This window comes from Sciurus carolinensis, chromosome 5 (assembly GCF_902686445.1).
Source record: "Sciurus carolinensis chromosome 5, mSciCar1.2, whole genome shotgun sequence".
Classification (NCBI taxonomy): Eukaryota; Metazoa; Chordata; class Mammalia; order Rodentia; family Sciuridae; genus Sciurus; species Sciurus carolinensis.
Window position 1 is genome coordinate 47,940,646 of NC_062217.1, and position 22,072 is coordinate 47,962,717.

Genomic DNA, 22,072 nt, shown 5'->3' on the forward strand with positions numbered 1-22,072 from the left:
TCAGAAAATTACTTACTTTAAAAGATAGAGACTTTAAAGTCAAAAAATTAGAATATTTGGAGGTAATATGATCTTAAATAATATTTATAACTGTGGATTCTTTTTTCAAGCAGTTGAAATGATGCTAGCAGTTCCATAATCGTACACCATTTCAGTCTAAAGCATGTGACAATGAGGAAGTTACTTAACTTCTGTAGATTTGAATTTCATCATTTGTAGGGGGGACTGAACTGAAGAATTTCTAAATTAACTTTTGAATTTATACATGATGTGCAAATTGTTTTCAGAATGTAAAAAAAGATCTAAGAGATATTGAGTGAAAGATTTAAGATTAATATAGATGCCTTGTGTCTTCTCCTAAATACCTAGGATTTCTTGTGACTTTATCATTTATTTCATTTCGAGCAGATTATATGGGGAATGTAAGATATAATGTGGGACACATGTGTTAGAGAGATTCAGTTTACCAGGAAAAATACTTTGAGAACCACTGGGTTTAAAATATGCCTATTATGGGGGCTGGGGAGATAGCTCAGTTGGTAGAGTGCCTGCCTTGCAAGCATAAGGCCCTGGGTTCAATCCCTAGTACTGCAAAAAATAAAATAAAATATGCCTATTATGATTGATCTATGTGTTAAAATAAGCCTAATCCTGAGTACTTAAATAGGCCAATTATAATGCTATACTTTTATTACACAAACATGGTTACTATAAATCATAAAATTGATTTTTAGTTTTGGGCAGGACATGATAATTTCTTAGCTGTTTGTAGTGTCCACTGAAGTGACAGAATAATAAGTTTATAAATAACCTATAAGAGGTGAGGATTTGGATTAACTTGTCTAAAAATCAAGATGAGCTTCAACTAGGTAGAAAAATAGTTTGAGGGAAAGGATTGCCTGGCTCCAATTAAAAATGTATTAATAGTGATTTAGATTTAATCTAGAGACAATAGAAAAAAACATTTTAGGAGAAGAAAGTGTTTTGAATTTATTTTAAGACAGGATGTTTGCGCGTGTGTGTGTGTGTGTGTGTGTGTGTGTGTGTATTTGAAGATAGTATGTTTACTGTACCTCCTCTTAGAAAAGATCCTGTGATTGGCTTGATGTGGTGAGGTTTGATCTGGGGCTGTGGTAGCAGAGGACAGAGCCCTTAGCCACTCACTGGTGTGTTCTAGTGCAGTAGCTTTGACACTTTTTTAACCAGGAGAAATGCATTTTACTTTATAGTATCATATTCATACATGCATATATGTAGCTTTAAAAAGGTTTTGCAAACCAATAATTACATACCTGTGTCTATAAAGCACTTTATCTTATAAAAGTTGTATCTGTGGGCAGGGTGTTGTTGCCTTTACATTGATTTTTTTTTTTTTTTTTTTTAATGTGATGCTCAGGTGTTGAACCCAGGGCCTCATGCATGCTAAGCACATGCTCTTGCTGAACTACATCTCCAGCTCTGTATTTTCTTAGGTTATTAATTTTCATTGGACAAAATGAATCTGTTAGTTTTGGGCAAGTGTTATCCAAGAACTTTACAGATATTAACCTTATGAGGTAAATACCATGAGGAAATTGAGATATGAAGAGGTTAAATGACTTACTCAGAACCATATAGCTAGTAAATAATAGAGCCACAATTTGAACCTCTAGCAATTTGACTTCCCCTAATTTCATATTTTCTTGGATTGATACATGACATCCTTACTGTATTATAATCAGTGCCAAAATATATTGACCAGGTTCAGAGTTCTTTTCATCTACAGTCATGAACATAACAGAAACTTAACTGCTTCACATGAGGTTAGATCCAGTGGTAATTGGTTTTATCTGACCTGTGGTTCCACCTCCTTGTTTGTTTGCTGGTTAGTTTATTTTTTATGCTTTTGGTACTGGAAATTGAACCCAGGGTCACTTAACCACTGAGTCACATCCTTGATCCCTTTTCATTTTATTTTGAGACCAGGGTCTAACTAAGTTACTTAGAGCCTTACTAAGTTGCTGAGGCTGGCCTTGAACTTGCAATCTTCCTGCCTTAGTCTCTGAAGTTGCTGGAATTACAGGTGTGTACCACCACACCTGGCTAGTTTTTTTTTTTTTTAATATAAAAGTAATAACTTAACATTTATAAAAGAAGTCACCTAATATAAAATATAAGAGTGGAAATCTCTCTTCACCCTTACTCCTTCATCCTTTTTTCTTCCTGAGAAGAAACTAGTGATAACTAATTGTGGGTTTTATATACCTACAAAACTATATGCAGAGTTTATTTTTAAGATACAAATGAAATTATAGTAGATGTATATTGTGACTTGTTTTCACTTAATTTGTGATAAAATGTGTTTTGATTGGCTCTGTATTATTTTTCTATACTATGGTTGGCCTGTTTATTTCAATAGTCTTTGATCATGACTGTATTTCAATATCTCATACAGTACTACAGTGAAAACACTTATTCAGGGAGGTAGTAAACCTTATCTAGTGGCAGTAGTGGTTAAGAGCTTAGGTACTGGTGTCAGAATTCCTGGGTTGAATACTGGCTCCACCTCTGTGATCTTGAGCAAGTTCCTTAACCTTTATGTGCTCTGGCTTCCTTATCTACAAAATGGGAATGAAAATTATAGAACCTAAATTGAAGAATTGTTATGAGAATTAAATGAGTTGATACTTAGAAAGCTCATAGAACCATGCCTGACAAAGCTAATATTTACAGTATCACATAGTGTCTATATGTATATACAGACTTCACTTTTGAACTTACTAATATATTGTTTCATTGAACTATTTTTTATTGTACCAATATCATATAAAATAATGTGGTACTATATTTGATATCTAATAGGGTAGTCACCCTCAGATTGAGGTCTTATATGAATTTTAAAATTGGCTTATAAAGTTGCATAAAAACTCTGTTGTGATTTTAATTTTTTTATAATTCTTTTACTGAATTTTATTTGCTAATATATTTTTTATTTTTAATTATTTTTTTTATTTTTTACAGACTGCATTCTGATTCATTGTACACAAATGGGGTACATCATTTCGTTTCTGTGGTCGTACACGATGTAGGTTCATACCATTCGTGTAATCATACATGTACATAGGGTAATGATGTCTGTCTCATTCCACTATTTTTCATACCCCCCCCATGATTTTAACTTTTTAAAATAAAATATTTGTCTTTTAAAAATAGTTTATGATTCAGTATTGGTTGATTTGTTGGTTCTTTTATAAAATCACTGTTTGAAGGTGCCAGATTAGAATTTATTTCCTCTTTTCAGTTTTGGTCTGTGGTTGTATAATGACAGTATTAATGTCTGTTTGCTAGCACCTTGATCATCATCTCTCATATAAATTTGTACTATTCTCAAAACTGTTTCAGAACTCTCTTGGGTAGAGATAGTGGTGGGGGGACAGGTGTTGGAAAGGAAACATTTAACCCTGTTGGTGCTCACAATTTAAAATTCTGTTCTTTGCTGCTTTTTTGTACTGGAGATAAAACCCAGGGGTGCTTAACCACTGAGCCACATCCCCAGCCAGCCCTTTTTGTGTTTTATTTAGAGACAAGGTCTGGCTAAGTTGCTTAGGGCTCACTAAGTTGCTGAGACTGGCTTTGAACTCGCCGATCCTCATTTGAAACAAAACCCACTTATTCCGGTACTCATCCTAAAACAATTCCTTCAGTAGTTAACAGCTTGATCCTGTTATTCCTGTATCACTTATTGTCAGTGTCTACACATTTGGCATGTTAAATTTTCATATATACATTACATTTTCCCAAATTAGTTCTAATTGCTTGAAGACAGATTGTTTTTTTCCCTCCACTTATCCCTTCAGGCATTTAATAATGAGTGTTCTCAAAAATTTTTCTCCTTTATCAATCTGATGATAAAATAATCTGTTTTATAAAACAGATAAAACTTGCCTGTTGGTCAAATGATCTGGGGGGTATATATGTGGTCATTTATAGCCCTTATGTCAGAAGATCTTTGATGAGGAGAACTTACTGTACAACTTTCTTGAATATAGTATATATTGTCTTTTCTTTTGTTTGGGTTTGGTATTGGGGATTGAACCCTGGGGTATTTTACCACTGATTTACATCCCTAGTCCTTTTTATTTTGAACTCCTCCAGCTTATAGTACATATTTTAGGGAGGGCCTACTGTTCTCATTCTCTCTCTTTTTTTTTTTTTTAAAGAGAGAGAAATAGAGAAAGAGAGAGAAAGAAAATAGAGAAAGAGAAATAGGGAAAGAGAGAGAGGGAGAGAAAGAGAAAAAGAAATAGAAACAGAAAGACAAATAGAGAGAAAAAGAGAAATAGAAACAGAGAAATAGAAAGAGAAAGAAAGAAAGGGAAATAGAGAAAGAGAGACTCATTCTCATTTAGTACATGTGCAGTATGGTCATTGCTCTGTGATATCAAGACCAGAAACAAATATTCATGGACTCTTTTTTATGGTAACCTTGAACATTGTTCTGTTGTACATGCTAAGCGAATAGTGCCTCACTTTTACAAATTGTTATTGAGAGCTGGGTATATAGGCAAGTGGTAGAGCACTTGCCTAGCATGGGCATGGTCCTGGATTGGATCCCAGTACCACTAAAAAAGAAAAGTTATTGAAAATATAAATAGTTTTTCTGATTTTATTATTATTACTGTTAGAAAAATTAATATCCTTATAGTGTTTTCCTATTTCTTAGGAAACTGCAGAGGGATTTTTTTTTTCTTTCTTTGCTTCCTCTATACCCCTTCCCCCAGTACTAGGGCGTGAACCCAGGGGTGCTCTACCACTGAGCTACCCCAGCTAATTTTATTTTTCATTTTGAGACAGGGTCTCACTAATTTCCTGAGGCTGGCCTCAAACTCATGATCCTTCTCAGTCTCCTGAGTCACTGGAATTATAGGCCTGTGCTATTGTGTCCAACTCAGGGAGTTTTTTAATATGGGCCATTTTCAGATATCAAACTATATGTTAGATGACTGAGAAAATGTACAGAGTGTAGATCATCAAAACCTATTTTTTTCAACCAGGATGGTAAGAATTTTTAAGGTCAGAAATTTTTAAGGGTTCCTCATAAAAAAAAGGAGGAATGTCAAGTTGGTATTTTATGTATAAAATTGTTTAGCATCAGAGATGTGGAGGACTGAAGCTGGAATGATGCTATTAACATGTACATGGACACAGTGGGTTCTTTACATAAAAGTCCAGGTTCTACCTTCTTGGTTGCTTTCTTTTTAAATTTTAGCAGACCAGATTTATCAAATCCATAAGAAACTGGATCATTTGTTATATAATATACAGAGGTTATTTGTTTCTCTTCTGTATATTTTAGCCTGATTACTTTGGGGAAGTCTGACTTGTATCTGACTTAAAACCCTCTTAAGTTTAAGTGAAGGGGCAGCCTTGTTGTGTTCTAGCATTTGACCTGTGTTCTTTCCCTTCCAACTTTTGGCAGTAAGGAAGATGATTGCTATTATGAAAAGGAGTGGTAAGGGAAGTAGGAACTTAGTACTGTCTTTTGAAAATTTTCCTATAACTTCCCTTCTCAGTCATTAATAGAGACAAATAACAGTGTCCTAAAAATTAACATAGATGAGATCATTTCATAAGATAGCATATAGACTTGTATGGTGGACTCCAGAAATATTCAGGTATGAATTTTAATAGATAATATTTACTGACCATTTTACCCTAGGTACTGTGCTATATCTCTTATAGGGAATATCCTATTTAATTCTTCTAACAATCTAATGAGTTGGGTACTCTCATCTTCACTTTACAAAAAAATCAAGGCCAGAAAAGGGAAGCAACTTGACTAATAACATAGCTACTAAAAGAAAAAGCTGGGAACTATTTTTTTGTTTGCTTTTTTAACACTCAAAGCCAAAACTATTTTAAAGTGATCCCAAGCTATAACTTCTCTTAGGAACTTGGTGAAAAACTGGGGATTATAACCCAGCCTGAGCCTTTAATCGTTATTTGAATAATACTAGCCAGTACTACATGTAAGGAATGAAAAAGTAATTTCAATTGTGGAAAAATTATTTTACTCAGAATTTTAGTGAGGGGGGAACATTATTTATTTGAGTTAATTACAGGTCGATAATCCTTATATCTGTCATACCTATATATCTATTTTTTTATTTTTATTTTTATTTTAAATACTGTATTGTAAACCAGTGTTGGTGTGGCATATGCTTGTAGTCCCAGTGTCATCAGAGGCTGAGCAAGAGGATTGCAGATTTGAGGCCAGCCTTGGCAATTTTGAAGACCCTGTCTCAAAATTAAAAAAAAAAAAAAAAATCAATGTAACTCAGTGATAAAGTATTCTGGGTTCAATCCCTAGTACCACAACAAGCAAGAAAACTATTGCAGTATTACTCATCTATTTAAAATGTACAATTCTGCCAGCTGTGATATACACCTGTGATCCCAGGAGGGGAGGCTGAGGCAGGAGGTTCACAAGATGGAGCCCAACAATTTAGGAGAGCCTGTCTTAATATAAAAATACTTTTAAGAGGACTGGGGATGTAACTCAATAATAGAGCTATGGCCTAGCATGCATGAAACCCTGGGGTTGGCAAAATAGATAAATAAAATAAATAAATATCAATGGTTTTAGTCCATATACATAGTTGTGTGTCCATCACTATATTAAATTTTAGAACATTTTTACCATCCCCCAAATAAATCTGTATACATTAGCACTCAGAATCCTATTTCTCCCACCTTTTCCCATCGCCTGAGAACTGCAAATCTACTTTCTATTTATTTCATATAAATGAACTCATGTAATAAGTACTCTTGTGACTGGCTTCTTTCACTTAAGCATTAATGTTTTCAAGGATCATGTGTTGTACTATGTGTCAGTACTTCAGCCTTTGATGAATAATAATTTATTGTATGGTTATATCATATTGAATCTATTAATTCTATTTACTTTTCAAAAGGACATACTTTTTTTAAATGAGATTTGTGTTGGTAAGTTTTCTCTTGGAGATGGAATTGGCAACCTCAGTTCTTGAAAAAGGTACACAGTTTCTTAAACAGTGTTGCTGGGTAAATCACAATAGTAATTCTGTTGTTGCTTGGTGCAGTGGCGAGTACCTGTAATCCCAGTGACTTGGGAGGCTAATGTAGGAGGACTGCAAGTTCAAAGCCACCCTCAGCAATTTAGTGAGGCCCTAAGCAATTTAGCACCCTGTCTCAAAATAGTAAAAGGACTAGGGGACGTGGCTCAGTGGTCTAACCTCCCTGGGCTTAAGCGCTGATAACCCCCACAAAAGTAATTGTTATTTCTAAATATGCATTTTATTTTTTAAAAAGCTTCCCTTAAACATTGTACCTTTAATATTAGTTTTGCTATATGACTTCAAAAATGTTTGTCTTTCCATTTCTTTTTTTTTTTAAGTTTTTAAAAAAATTTTTAGTTATATATGGCAGTAGAATGTATTTTGGCAGAATATACATACATAGAGTATAATTTATTCTATTTAGGTTCCCACTCTTGTGATTATACATGATGTGGAGTTATCCTGGTCGTGTATACAAATACAAGACTAGGAAAGTTATGACCAATTGATTCTGCTGTCCTTCCTATTTCCCCTTCCATTCCCTTCACTTCATTTCCCTTTGTCTAATCCAGTGGACTTCTATTCTTCCTCCTCCCCACCCTCCCTTGTTGTGGGTTGGCATCCACAAATCAGAACATTTGACCTTCGATTTTTTTTTGGCGGGGGCGGGGGGTGGATTGGCTTATGTCACTTAGCATGATATTCTCTAGTTGCATCCATTTACTGGCAAATGCCATAATTTCATTCTTTTTGACTCAGTAATATTCTATTGTGTATTTATACCACATCTTCTTTATCCATTCATCCCTTGAGGGATACCTAGTTTATTTCCCTAGCTTGGCTATTGTGAGTTGAGCTGCTACAAACATGGATGTGGCGGTGTCATTGTAGTGTGCTATTTTTAAGTTTTTTGGGTATAGACTGGGGAGTGGGATAACTGGGTTAAATTGTGGTTCCATTCCAAGTTTTCTAAGGAATCTCCATACTGCTTTCCGAGTGATTGCACCAATTTGCAGTCCCACCAACAATGTATTAGAGTACCTTTCTCATAAAATCAAGAATGTGTACAGAGATCCTACAGATTGGGAGAAAATCTTCACCACCAGTACCTCAGATAAGGCATTAATTTCCGGGATATACAAAGAACTCAAAAAACTTACTCCCAGAAAAATAAATACCCCAATCAATAAATGGGCAAAGGAATGGAACAAACACTTCCCAGAAGAAATACAAATGATTAAAAATATATGAAAAATGTTCAACGTCTCTAGCAATTAGAGAAATGCAAATTAAAACTAAACTGAGATTCCATCTCCAGCCAGAATGACAGTTATAAATAATACAAGTAACAATCTTCTTTCCATTTCAGTCAACACAGCAGATGTAGGATAAGCAGTTACAAAAACAGTGTTATCGGTTTTTTTAAAAAAGGCCATCTTTGGTGAGTATTGATGAAAATAATGTCCTTGAATTTAGTAAAGTAAGAAGAAAACTGTTAGTGGTTTGGGTCTGAGTTAAAGAAAATGATCTCCTCATAATAGTGTTCATATATGTAATGGTGTTAGCCACTGCTACATAAGTAGCATGCCTGATATGAAAGAAGTTAGGAAGTTGGCAGGAATCCCCTCCCTCCCTCCCTCCCTCACTCCCCTCCTTCCTTGTAAAATTTCTCAATATTAGGGTAATTCTTCTTTTGAAAAATTGCTAAGGAATTGTTATTGAAAAAGCTATGTTATGATGATTTGACTAGTAAAAACATTTGTGAAGTTATCTTTTTAACCTGTTCCCATCCGATGTGACAGTAAGAGAAAATACTGGAGGTATGAGACAGGACCAGAGAACTTAGCAAGGTGGTATGAAGACCGAAGTTAGGGGAGAAATTTCCATCCTAAAAGGTAATGTTTTACATGACACTTTGAGGTTTTATTATATTTTATGATTTTGTATAGCATCTGCATTTTCCCCATTTTATTTTATTCTGTGGCAAAGGAAAAGAAAGAAACATTTATACTAGACTCCATTTCCTGTTGGAAAGCACCTGGTGGGAAGCTCAAGTAACTCTGCTTTCCTCCTCCTTGTTTCCTACCTCAACATACAACACATTTAGGAATAATTTGGTATCCAAAGGCTTAGCTGTGAGGTGTTTATTAAAAAGTGATTGATTAGTTTACACCCAGTCTGTCTAAAAGTGCCATAGTATTGAATGATGAAAATGGATGTTTCTGGTCAGTCAAAAGTCTTGTGGGCCTAGGGAGCATGAATTTGGCTAGCTGTGTGACTTTTAACAATTTATATCTCTCTCCCTTTCATATTAAGGCAGAGTCTTGCTAAATTGCCGTACTGGCCTCAAACTTGAAATCCTCCTTCCTTAGCCTCCATAGTTGCTAGAATTAGAGGTGTATGCCATTGTGCCTGGCTGCTAGACAAGTTTTTAAATAAAACTGAATTTTATTTTTCTGTCAAAGATTAAAAAAATACCTCCCAGTATTAGAAGCATTAAATTAGAAGCATTTGGCCAATAACTGGCCAAAGAAGATAGTTAGTATATGTGGCAGTTGTTGTTTGTGCTGTAGTCATCATGTTAATGAACTGAACTACAGTAAATTACAAAAAGGCATTGACATTTGTTACTTGGGCTGTGTACTTTATATTACCCAGTTGTTTGGATAAGTAAGATAATGGTGATTTTTGTGACTTAGATACCAGTAATATAAATTCATTCAGCTTTTTGTTTGATTTTCTTATTTTTCCTTTGTTAATTACAAATGGTGACTTGATTCTAGAATAAACCAATAAATGTGTCACTTAGAATTTAAAAATTTGATAGATTTATTCCGTTGGAGAGCACTTTTCTTTAACATTGTAGCATTTTGTTTGGTTTGACATGGTTTGACCTGATATTGATTAGTGTTTTTTATCTTTTTTGAGTAACTTGAATTTATGTCATTGCCTGTGATCAGCTAGTGTGACTTCTCATTCTGGGAAAGGCTCTGTTGTAGCTAAACTATCTGTATTCAGGAATATCTTGTCTTATTTCATTTTGTGTTCAGTACATATAAGATTCTTGTCAAAGCCTTTTTTTTAAAGCAGAAATTACCCTATATGATTTTATTTAAATTATTTCAGTCACATAGATTTTGCATGTTTAAAATAGGTATCATTCTGATAGTGACTACTGTGATATTTCTTATGTACTTAGTTCATAAGTAAACATGTAAATCTGGTTTAAATGTACTATCCCCCAACCTGCTACAAACTACTTGCTACTTTACCTCAAACTGATTCTGTTCACATATAGTCATGCACATGCACAACTCACCAGTATATTTAACTTTTTAAGTTGACCCTCCAATAAGAAAACAAATACAATTTTCATTGACTCTTTTTTCTTTTTGGTACTGGGCATTGAACTCGGGCACTTGGACACTGAGCCACATCCCCAGCCCTATTTGTATTTTATTTAGAGACAGGGTCTCTCTGAGTTGTTTAGCACCTCACTTTTGCTGAGACTGGATACTCCTGCCTCAGCCTCCCAAGCTGCTGGGACTCTTTACTTTTTGATTCATGGCCAAATTATAATTTATCCTGACTAAACAATGAAAACTCTGTGCAAAGACGGAAGAAGGTCTATTGTCATGAAAGAGACACAGTAGGATTAGACTTTGTGTAAACAATTTCACAGGGATTTACAATGAAATTCCAAATGTTATCTTGGAGCAGTCTGGAAAAAGGACCATTTATTTAGACCTTTAAGATTTTTAATAGTGCTGTGCAAGAGAGAAGCCAGACTTTTTCAGATACTCACTTCGGAGACATCTGAAGAAAAATATAACTTGTTTTAGCTGTGGCTCTGAATAGTGTTCATGAAATATCCATATGATTTTTTAACACTCAAGCTTTAACTGAAATGAAACTTTGATTGTGACTAGTTTATTTGTACGATCCAGTACAAATAGTCTACAAATAGTAGTCTGTGGTAGTTTTTTAAACTTGCTGACTTGAGTTAGATGTTCAGGGTTCAGATTTCAGCTCTGTGTCTTCTAGGCTGGTTGACTACAATACAGCATAATGTTGTGGGGATTCAGTGGGATAAGCTGAATGAAGTACCTAACATGATAGCTACTTTGATCATTATGACCACATTTGGAGTAACACTTTATTCTAATTCATAGCACTGTAGTGAGTGAGTTTCTTTTTAACTAGAAGTACTTTACTTATGTAAGTTACCAAAGAGTTGAATCCTTTTCCTTTCATATTAAGCTGCATAACATAATATTCACATACATCATGGTATTTTTAACAGATATATAATCCACAAGAACTAGACTATTGATGAAAGAAAGCCATTAGAAATGAGACTCAGAGTCATGTATTTGTATTTTATATCCTTATACTGCTTTGCATGTTAACCTCTGTCAAGAAAACATTTCCTGCTTTATTCTTGAGTGCAGTGTAAGTATAACACTGCCTAGCAGTTGGCAGGGTTCTTTGTACTTTGGTCTTCTCTTCGTACACTTTGAGTCTCACAAATCGCCCTATAATAGAGGTAGCATTGTTTCCCAACCCCCACCCCATCCCCTTTCCTTTTCAGTGCATGGGCCTTGCCATGTTAAGCATGCACTCTACCATGGAGCTATACCCCTAGCCTTTCTTTCCATTTTCTATAGTGTATTACTACCTAGGATCTATTACTGGGAAATGAAAATACCTGTATTAGAATCTTTCATCTCTACTAGATTTACAGGGCAAGGTTAAAAAGCAACACAGAATAATTAGTCTTCAAAGTAACCTGACTTAAAGTATGCCTGGATTTCAGTTCTGACTTATATTCTTTTCTTTCTTTTTTTTTTTTTTTTTGTGGTGCTGGGGATTGAACCCAAGGCCTTGTGCTTGCAAGGCAAGCACTCTACCAACTGAGCTATCTCCCCAGCCCCTGACTTAAATTCTTTTGGAGTATTTACTAGTGGATAATTTGTTGTATTAGCTGTTCATTTATTATATTAATTCTTTCAGCAATACAATACTTAATTTGTTTGATTTCCTCCCAGATGGAATTATAGACATGGGCCATCACACCTTACAGAATATTTTATTTAAATATAATAATAAGAGCTAATGTTTATTATCTCTTACCCTTACCTGGTCCTATATATGGTATGCATTTTTCTTTTTTGATCTTCACAATGATTCTTGTTAGTATGATAATTTTTGTTGTCCTCATTTTATAAATAAGAAAAGTTTTTCTAAAGAACAATCTCAGAGGTTGAACGAAGAAGTAAATGTCTAGAAACATGTAACTGTAAAGCGATGGCCCTTGCACTGAATTTGAATCTCTAACTCTAGAAAGCCCAAATTCTAAACCATTATGCTGGGATATAAGAGATGAAAGGAACCTTAAAGAAAAAAGAGAATTTGGAAGAATATTAAGTAAATTATTTTAAAGTTATTATATTTGGGATAAGTAGGAATTTCATTTCTCCCCGACACATTTATGTATAAAAATTTTAAAACTAAGTTTACATATCACGCTTCTTTTTCAAAGTTAAGACCATTGTGTTGAATGGTATATTCTAAGCTATATAGACTTTTAAAAACCTGGTTGTATTAAAAAACAAAACAAAACAAAAAAAACCTGGTTGCACAGAGTTCCATTTTCTTTTACTCTAAAAGGTAGAAGGAGCCGGGTGTAGTGGTGCATGCCTGTAATCCTAGTGGCTCAGGAGGCTGAGTAAGGAGGATTTCAAGTTCAAAGCCAGCCTCAGCAAATGGGAGGTGCCAAGTAACTCAGAGACCCTGTCTCTAAATAAAACACAGAAAAGGTCGAGGGCTGGGACTCAGTGGTCAAATGCCCCTGAATTCAATACCTGGTACCCACCCCCCCAAAAAAAGTAAAAGGTGGAAGGTATTTGTGAAGAGCTTTAGTTAATCAGAAATATTCTCAGTTGTAGGTAATGAAGCTACATATTTTTCAAAATATGCAGAGAATTTGGCTGTGATGAGTTCTTCACAGAAAACTTTGTGCTGGTCCTTAGAAATCCATTGCAGCAATCTAGTTTGTTTATGTAATACATGATTTTTGAAATCCTTTAAAACACACTTTGGAGATAGCTGTTGGGGAGAGGGGTACTCTATGGGAAAGGAATAATAATGTTTTATTCTCTTGGAATATGAATATATTCATGTATTATTTATTCCCCTAAGTAATTTTTTTAGTATGCTGTGGAACTTGTTTAAAGAGTTTTCATTTTCATTTTGTGCACTAGTCACCCTACTTTTTTATTGTATGTTTCCAATTTGATGTACTATTTCTAGAGATTTCCTTTTAAAATGGTTTATATGACGTGATGAAGGAATGCCATCATAGTATTTAATCATTTCCCCTCTCCCCACTGCTTTACTTCCACCTCTGCCCTGGAACAATGTGTAGAAATGCGAGACACTAGAGAAAAGAGAATCGAAGACATTTTAAGTTTCTGTTTCTCCTATCAGATGAACCTGTGCTTTTTAAACAAATAAATATGTAATGTGCACAAATTTAAAATGTGCATGATTAAATAAATGTGCACTGGTCCTAAATCTAGAATCTGATACATTTTCACAGCGAGCATACGTATGCATCAGCTTTTGTTTTTGTTGATGCTAAATGTTATTGCCAAGTGTAGGTGGTTAAGTTTGTTCATAGATTATTCCTTTTTTTGTCATTTTTGTTTTGTTGTACTGGGGATTGAATTTAGGGGTGTTCTGCCACTGAACTATGTCCCCAGCCCTTTTTAATTTTTATTTTGAGCCTGGGTCTTGCTAGGTTGCTAAGGCTAGCCTCAAACTTGTGATCTCCTGCCTTTGCCTCCAGAGTAGCTGGGATTATAGGTGTGACCACCCTTCCTAGCTAAAAAGATTATTCTTATTACAGATAAAAGGACCATGCCAAACAATGTGAGATTATAGTATGCCAGCTTTTAAAGAGTGTTTATTTCTGTTGATATCAAATATTGAAGGACTTTACTTATCAAAATATTTTCTTGATTACCATATGCCATAACATAATAGCAAGTGATTTATTTACAAGTTCTTACAATAACTAGAAAATATTGTTATTCTTGTTTTAGATAAATACAAAAACTAGAGCTTACCAAGGGCAGTGGAGCACACATAATCTCAGCAACTTGGGAGACTGAGGCCTCAGGATCATGAGTTTGTGACCAACCTTAGCAACTTAGCGAGGTCCTAAGCAATTTAGTGAGACCTTGTCTCATAATTAAAAAAAAAAAAAAAAAAGTGTGTGTGACTAAGTGGTTAAGTGCCCCTGGGTTCAATCACTGCTTACCAAACAAAAAAAGAAAAACAAAACAGCAAAACTAAAGCTTAGTTAGGCTGGGTAATTTGCCTGAGTTCAGATACCCAGGATAGGGTAGTCTCCTCTTAAGAACTGGAGCTCTTACTTTTTACACTTTGTTTTCACCATGTGTATATGTAGTACATTTGCTACATCATAAATTATTGTCAGATCATGTTATGATAGAGTGAGTTGATTTTGGTTTTATGTTTTGTTTTCAAAGTCAGTGGTGAAGGAAGTTATTCTAAGAATGAATCAGAGGTCCTCAAAGCAGTGTCTTCATAGGATGATGGTTTGGGGTCTCGGTTTGATCAGAAGGCAGGGTACAGGAATTTGTCTCACAGATGTGTCATCATAGCATGTGCATTATTCAGTTTGTTTACTGGATAAAATCTGGAGTCAGGGAACTTTGGAAGATATGGGAGGAGAAAGGTGCTGGCCCATTCTTTGATTTTTTTCTTGATGCAGAGATATGGTATGAACTATTTGAAAGTGTGTTTATTTTGCACCTGTCTACAGAAGAGTATCTGTAGTGGGGAAACTTTTAAAGACTGTTTTAAACCAGCTTTTTGTTTCAGAAAGATGATATTTATTTCATTTTAATGTATTTCATAGAGGAACTTGGCAGGATGTTTCACAACCATCATGTAACAGATTGAGCTCTACTTTTAGAGAACCTTGGCAAACAAGTTATGTGAGAGCTCGTGTCCTTTTTTTATATCCAAAAACCTGTTGAACAAACTTATTTACTTAATAGAGTTGGAATAATCTGATTATTAAATTTCCAATCTAGGACCTTGGATTGTGCTGTACTGAGGAAACAAGCAAGCTTAATTGGGGGAAGTAATGTACTACTACATTGGTTACATTTTTTCTCTTCTTGAGTCTTTTATTTTTTTAAATGGAATTGCCACATAAATGATCAACCACAATTTATGTATCTAAATTGAGGACATTGTTGAATTTTGGGGAACTTTCCCTCTCTTTTGCTGAAAGATTGGTTTTATTTTTATTATTGCTTCCAAAACATTTGCTAAATTTTTGCTTTCAACACATCCTAAATTTACTACTTATTAGTAAAAAAGGGAAATTTATACATGTATTTTTTCTCCTGTAGAGTTGTTAAAGCTTTCAATAAAGTTACAAAACAGTTTTTAATCACTGTACTTTAATTTGCCCCTAGAAATTGATGCTTTTGAAACTAATTTTTGATGAATTTTAACTCTAGGACATCATCTTTCTCTAGTTCCCATTGTTTGTGATTTATTCTTGTTCTTTTCTAAAAACAAAAGTGAAAATAGTCTGCAAGTGCCAAACAGCAAAAGATTTCATAATATTATCTGTTTGATAATTACTAGATATTGAAATTATTCAAAAACAGCATGAACAATTAGAGTTGATTCAATTTAGGGAATGTAGTTTTAAATATTTTAATTCTTTAGAGCAGTGGTTCTGAACCCCAGGAGCAAATAGGATTCACTTGGGGAGCCTTAATAATAGGCCTGAATCATAGCACCATATGATTTGATGTATTTGATCCTTTGCAGGATCATATATTGACATTTTTAAATGTTTGCCAGTGCACAGCCAAGTTAAGTACTAGTAGAATTTAGCAGGGTTCTCTTATTCAAATAAAAGGACTTGAGGAAGGTTCTCAGTGGTAGGGTGCTTGTCTAACATGCCCAAGTCTGAACTGATCCCCAGCACAGCCAAACAAGAAGAAAAAAAAAAAAGGAAAAGAAAGAAAAGATACTATAAGAAGAGCTTTTAGAGATATTCGGAAAGTCATTTTATAAAGAAGTAGCCATATCCAGGTGTGGTGGCACATGCCTGTAATCCCAGTGTTTTGGGAGGCTGAAGCAGGAGGATTGTAAGTTTGAGTCTAGCCTCAGCAATGTAGCATGACCCTAAGCAACTTAGACTCTGTCTGAAAATAGGGCTGGGGATGTGGGTCAGTGGTTAAGGGCCCTGGGTGTGATTCCTGGTACCAAAAAATAATAAGAATAAATTTTAAAAAATAAAAATTAAAAAATAAGTAGCCAGCCAAGTGAAATATAATATTGTTAGAGCATCATAGAAAACCATGTTGATACCATCATGTCTTAAAAGAAGTTAACAGGTCAGATTACTAATTTTTGTAATGTTGCCAATTTATGAATAGTACCAACCTTTAAGAAAAAAGTATTTGAGACAGAGTCTCTACATTACTCAGACTGGCCTTGAATTCCTGGGCTCAGGTGATCCTCTTGCCTCAACTTCCAGGGTAACTGGGATTACAGGCACATGCCATTGTACCCATTGCTTCAACCTTCTAGGAGGTTCCCTTCTAAATAAATCTTGGGAAGAATTCTAATTGAAAAGATGTAGAAGAAGTTGAAGTGAATATGGTTTGATGATGAATCAGCATAGAACCCTGAAGAATAATATCTGCTCTCAATTTTAAAACTTTTCTTATTTTTGTACTGGGCATTGAACCCAGGGGTGCTTAACCACTGAGCCATATCCCCAGTCCCTTTTATAGTTTATTTTGAGACAGGGTCTTGCTAAATTGCTGAGACTGATTTTGAACTCATCCTCCTGCCTCAGCCTCCTAGCTACTGGGATTACAGGCATGTGCCACTGTGCCTGGCCTTAAATTTAAAAACTTTAGTAAGATTTTATATATGTACTGTAATCTTTATTGCCATAAAACTTTGTCTCTGTCAGTACCAGGGATGAACCCAGGGGTGCTTAGCCACTGATCCATAATGCCTCAGCCTCTGGAGTCACTGGGATTACAACTTGTGTCACTGTGCCCAGCTGCCATAAACTTTAGAAGTTATTTTAGGATATAGAGAACTAATTGTCAAATGATAAGTTAAATTGAGTCCTATTATGGATTGAATTGTGTACATATTCATTCATATAGGGTACCTCAGAATATGACCTTATTGAGAAATAATTATATTGAAGATATAATTAATTAAGATGAGGTTCTAGTAGAATAGGAACAGGGGATATGTTCCTACTCCTATGTTCTATAAGGATACTGCTGTCCTTATAGAAAAGAGGAAGTTTGAACATAGACACATACAGAGAGAACACCGAGGTGAGCACTCTACCAACTGAGCTATCTCCCCAGCCCGAACACATGTGAACAGAAAGACAACCATTTATAAGACAGGGAGAGAGGCCTAGAACAAATCTACAAAAGGAAACAACCCTCCAACCCCTTAATTTCATACTTCTAGCTGTCAGAAGTGTAAGACAATACATTTCTATTGTTTACAAGGTAACTAGTTTGTGGTACCCTAGCAAAATAAGATAATAGTTTATTTTCTTAATATTTTATTTTAAAAATCTAAATCTTAGAAAATTCAACATGTGAATTTTTGCCATGTCTTCATTTAAGAGATTGGGAACCAGTTCTCTTTAAGGAATTTTACAATATGTGGTATGAAGGTTTTAGGTTCCTGATGATTCATACTTTAGTCAGTTGCTAGACAATCCAGTTTATCCTGAGCCCAGATCAGCAGCTGGGGTTAATGGAGTGTGCATTTTCCTTCCATTTTTGGTAATAGAGGTGGAGAGTCACCCAAAAGGTATTTCGTATGTGTATTTTGTGTATACAGAATCAGGCCCCTTACCTAACTGTTCGTATTTTTGAAAAGATACAGAGGTGGTCTCTTTTTTTTATATGTGGATTAATAGCACTCTGGAGAAGTTAAAGGTAAGCAATTTTGAATACACATCCCTGTTTCAGTGCACTGTAAAAATGACCCATGCTTTTAATGAAAAGAGCAAGTACCTCTAAAGGAGAATGTATGACTGAGTGATCCTGAGATGTATCTTGCATACTGAGAGAACTGACTATGTCAGGAAAGGTTATCATAAACTCAGATGGTTCAGGCCCTGGAATGATAATATTAAAGCCATACCTCCATTTCAAACATAGCTCCTTACTTATTCTGTTTGTCTAAATAGAACAAGAAAAATATGCCAACAAAACAAACTGTACCATATTTAAGGCTGACTATAATATTGTACAGGTAAAGAACATGGACCCTGGAGTGAGTTCAAGTTAGTATGCTCTCTTTTGCTAGCTATGATTTGTGGTAATTTGCAGTTGTCCCTCAGTATCCAAGGGGAATTGGTTTGGGGACCTCTGTGGATAAAATTTGCTCAAGTACCTTATATAAAATAGTCATAGTGTTTGCATATAACCTAGGCACATCTTCCCTCATACTTTAAATCACCTCTAGATTACTTCTCTTTAATGTAATGTAAATGCTATATAAGTTTTTATACTTTAGTCTTTAGGGAATAATGACAAAAATGTCTGTACATACTTAGTACTGATGTAATTTTTTCAAATATTTTCACTCTGCATTTTGTTGAATCTGTTGTTGTGGACCCTGAGGATACAGTAGGCCGACTGTAATTCCATTCCCTTTGCTTACACTTTCTTCTGTAAAAATAGATAGTCCAGTGTATCTCCTTCATAGAATTTTGTAATGATTAAAGTGTTAATCCATGTAACAAAAATGTCTAGTGTCTATTAAGTTATGCTAACTAATTGCAATAGCAAAGGCAGAGCTATGGTCCATTGTACATGCTACTCCCTTCACTACATAGTATATAAGAATAAATAATAGCTCCTATTGTAACGTTAAAAGCCTGTACAGTTTGAGTCCATAACTTTAAAATACATCTTAACAAACCAAAATTGGAGTGACCTTCAGATCAACTGGTGCTTAACTTAAAGATAAGGAAAATAAGGTCAGGATATTGGCACTGGAAAAGGCCCTAGCTCTCATGATTTCACTTTTTTTGTTTTGTTTTTATTTTTTTGATTTTGTTTTTTATAGTACATTACTGCCTTTAAATCAATCATGTCCTTTTTCATTCTTAATTAACCCAATAAATCCCAAGTTTTCAGATATTCTACAAATATTTCACTGAAATGACACAGGTTCATTAAAAATATATTTGAGGTTTCTAGAGCTTATATAAAGTATTGATACTATATAGTATATATTATATAATCATATGTACTATATTCAAGTTTTTATAGGTGTTCTACATCTGGGGTGATGGGACAAAGTGGATTAAGCTTTTGCTTCAAAGGAAGCATTTTTCTCTCTACTTCAGTGCTTGTGATTTTTCTTCTCCTCCTCCTCCCCCCCCCTTTTTTCCATTGTTGGGGAGTAACACAGGGTCTCATGCATGCAAAGCAAATATTCTCCTACTGAATTATACCCCTACACTGAAATTTTTCTTAATAGTTTTTAAACTATTATTTGAACTGAAATTAAAATTATTTTTTAAAAGCAAACTATATTATGCTTGACTATGTATAGACTATCTGCTAGGGAACAAAGAAACTGATAACAATATTTATCTCTGGGAAGGGCACTGGAGTAGAAATGGCATTATAGTGATATTTGATAACATATTCCTGAGACCTATAAATTCTGGGGAAAGAGTAATTCACTTCTCCAGTCTTATTATAGTTTAGTAAAATGAGACAAGAAGGTAGTAACAAATTATCTGTAGTTACTTAAAACTTGGGAACTATATGGATTCGGGTAAAATTGTGGAGAAATATTATTTATAATATTCTCATAATATTAATGCTCTAATCAATCTCTGTCCAAATTGCAAGAGCCAGATAGGGAGAAATACTTTGAATTTATCTTGGTTAGGACTGCAATTGTGAATTGCATTTGACATACCTCTGTCTCTTGGTGGGTATCCTTGGATAAGTTTTTTAACTAGATTCCTTATCTGTCAATATGTGGGGTAATGAACACTATTCTAACCTTATACATAGGCTATAGCAGCATAAAATGAAGTCAAATAGAAATTTATTGAACTCTGGACTATTTTGTTAGAGGAAGAGTAGGAGCTTAATTTAAACTTTTAGAAGAGTAGCCAAAGTGCTTTAACAAACAAATATTCATGCTAGTTTGGATTATGTGAGTATTGGTTATCTCTCAAGAAAGGGAAACTAAATACCAAATGCCTACATTTTTGAAGGCAAGGAAACTGGTAACTTTGATTATATATTAAATTTAGGTAGTTAACTTCTTATGACAAAAGTAATATCAAACCTTAGTGTACAGTTCTGTAAACTTATTTTTATTGAGGATGCTTAATTATAATGAAATCATAATATTTTCAATATAGCAGACTTGAGGAAAATAGCAAAGTATTTGATATTATCTATGAGTAGGAACTTTTTCTCACATTTAAGATTATACTATAATCTTGTGAGCTATGGCTTGTGGTAATTTAGTTGTCCCTCAGTATCCAAGGGGGATTGGTTTGGGAACTGAGGTATCTTTCCAGAAGAAATTACTAACAATAGAAGGAAAAATAGTAACTTTATAGTGGAGAAACCTTAAGTAATCAAAGTTAAAGTTCCCAGTAATAGGACAAGTAAGTATTATGAGCCCTCTGACATGACAAATTTTAAAGGACATTCTGTTACTTCTTTAACCCTAACAATCTCATCATGAGAAATTATCCAGTGTCCCAAATTGGGGGACATTCTACAAAACAGATGCCCTGTACTATTCAGATTCGTAAAGATTGTGAAAGACTGAAGAATTGCTCCAAATTGAAAGAAAAGAAACTGTAACAGATTAAAGTAATTTTCCTTAAGAAACAGAATATTTACTAAAAGAAATCTGTGATCCTTCAAACAGTGTCAGTGTTACTTTCCTGGTTTGGTAACTGTGCCACCCTTAATAGAAAATAATTTTTGATGATGCACACCTGTAATCCCAGTGAGAGCATAGGCTGAGGCAGGAGGATTGCAAGTTCAAGACCAGCTCAGCAACTTATGGAGGAAACTGTCTCCAAAAAACAAAACAACAACAACAACAACAACAAAAAAGAACTGGGGATGTTGCTCAATGGTTAAGCACTCCTGGATTCAATCCCCAGTATCAATCATAATAATATTTGATTATTTAGAAAATAAACACTATAGTATTTTGTCTGGCATATTTCTACCACTTTCAAATAAATCAAAAATATTGGAAGAAAGATGTGATTAAATGTTACAATTGGGGTCGTGTGGGTTAAGTTTGTATGAGCATTTTTTGTGCTATTTTTGCAGGTTTTTTTCTTCTTGAGACAAGGTCTTGCAGCTAAGGCTGGCTTTGAACTTAGATCCTCCTGCTTCAGCCTTCCAAGTTGCAGGGATTATAGCATGCACCACCATGTCTGGCTATTTTTGCAATTTTTCTAAGTTGGAAATTTTTTCAAAATAAAAAGCTAAAGCCAGGTGTGTGGCACGTGCTTGTAATCCCAGCAGAATGGGAGACCGAGGCAGGAGTATCAAAACCAGCCTCAGCAAAAGTGAGGTGCTAAGCAACTCAGTGAGATCCTGTCTCTAAATAAAATACAAAATAGGGTTGGCAATGTGACTTAGTGGTCAAGTGCCCCTGAGTTTAATCCCTGGTACCAAAATAATAATAACAACAACAACAACAATAACTAAAGTAATAGTTTAATGAGATTTGTTACTTTTTTTTTTAAAGTAGGTTGTTAAAAACCCCTCTCTGGGTCAGTTATCTATAAAATGAGGTGGTTGGACTAAGTTAAATTTTTAGGGTCCATAAAGTTCTAAAATTCCATGATTTTATAACCAGTCATTAGTAGTAATAATTTATAC

The 22,072-nt window shown here is 34.6% G+C and overlaps 1 protein-coding gene across 8 annotated transcripts in view; it reads left to right on the plus strand.

Annotated features, from left to right (window-relative positions):
- Elf1 (E74 like ETS transcription factor 1) overlaps positions 1-22,072 on the plus strand; it is a 105,421-nt gene that overhangs the window by 55,666 nt on the left and 27,683 nt on the right. The window contains exon 1 of one of the 8 annotated variants that reach the window (XM_047552027.1): positions 8,951-8,971. The exons of the other annotated variants lie outside the window; for them this stretch is intronic. The gene's annotated coding sequence lies outside the window, so the exon portion shown is untranslated. Of the gene's footprint in view, positions 1-8,950; positions 8,972-22,072 lie in introns of those variants that run through there. 8 annotated transcript variants of the gene reach the window in all.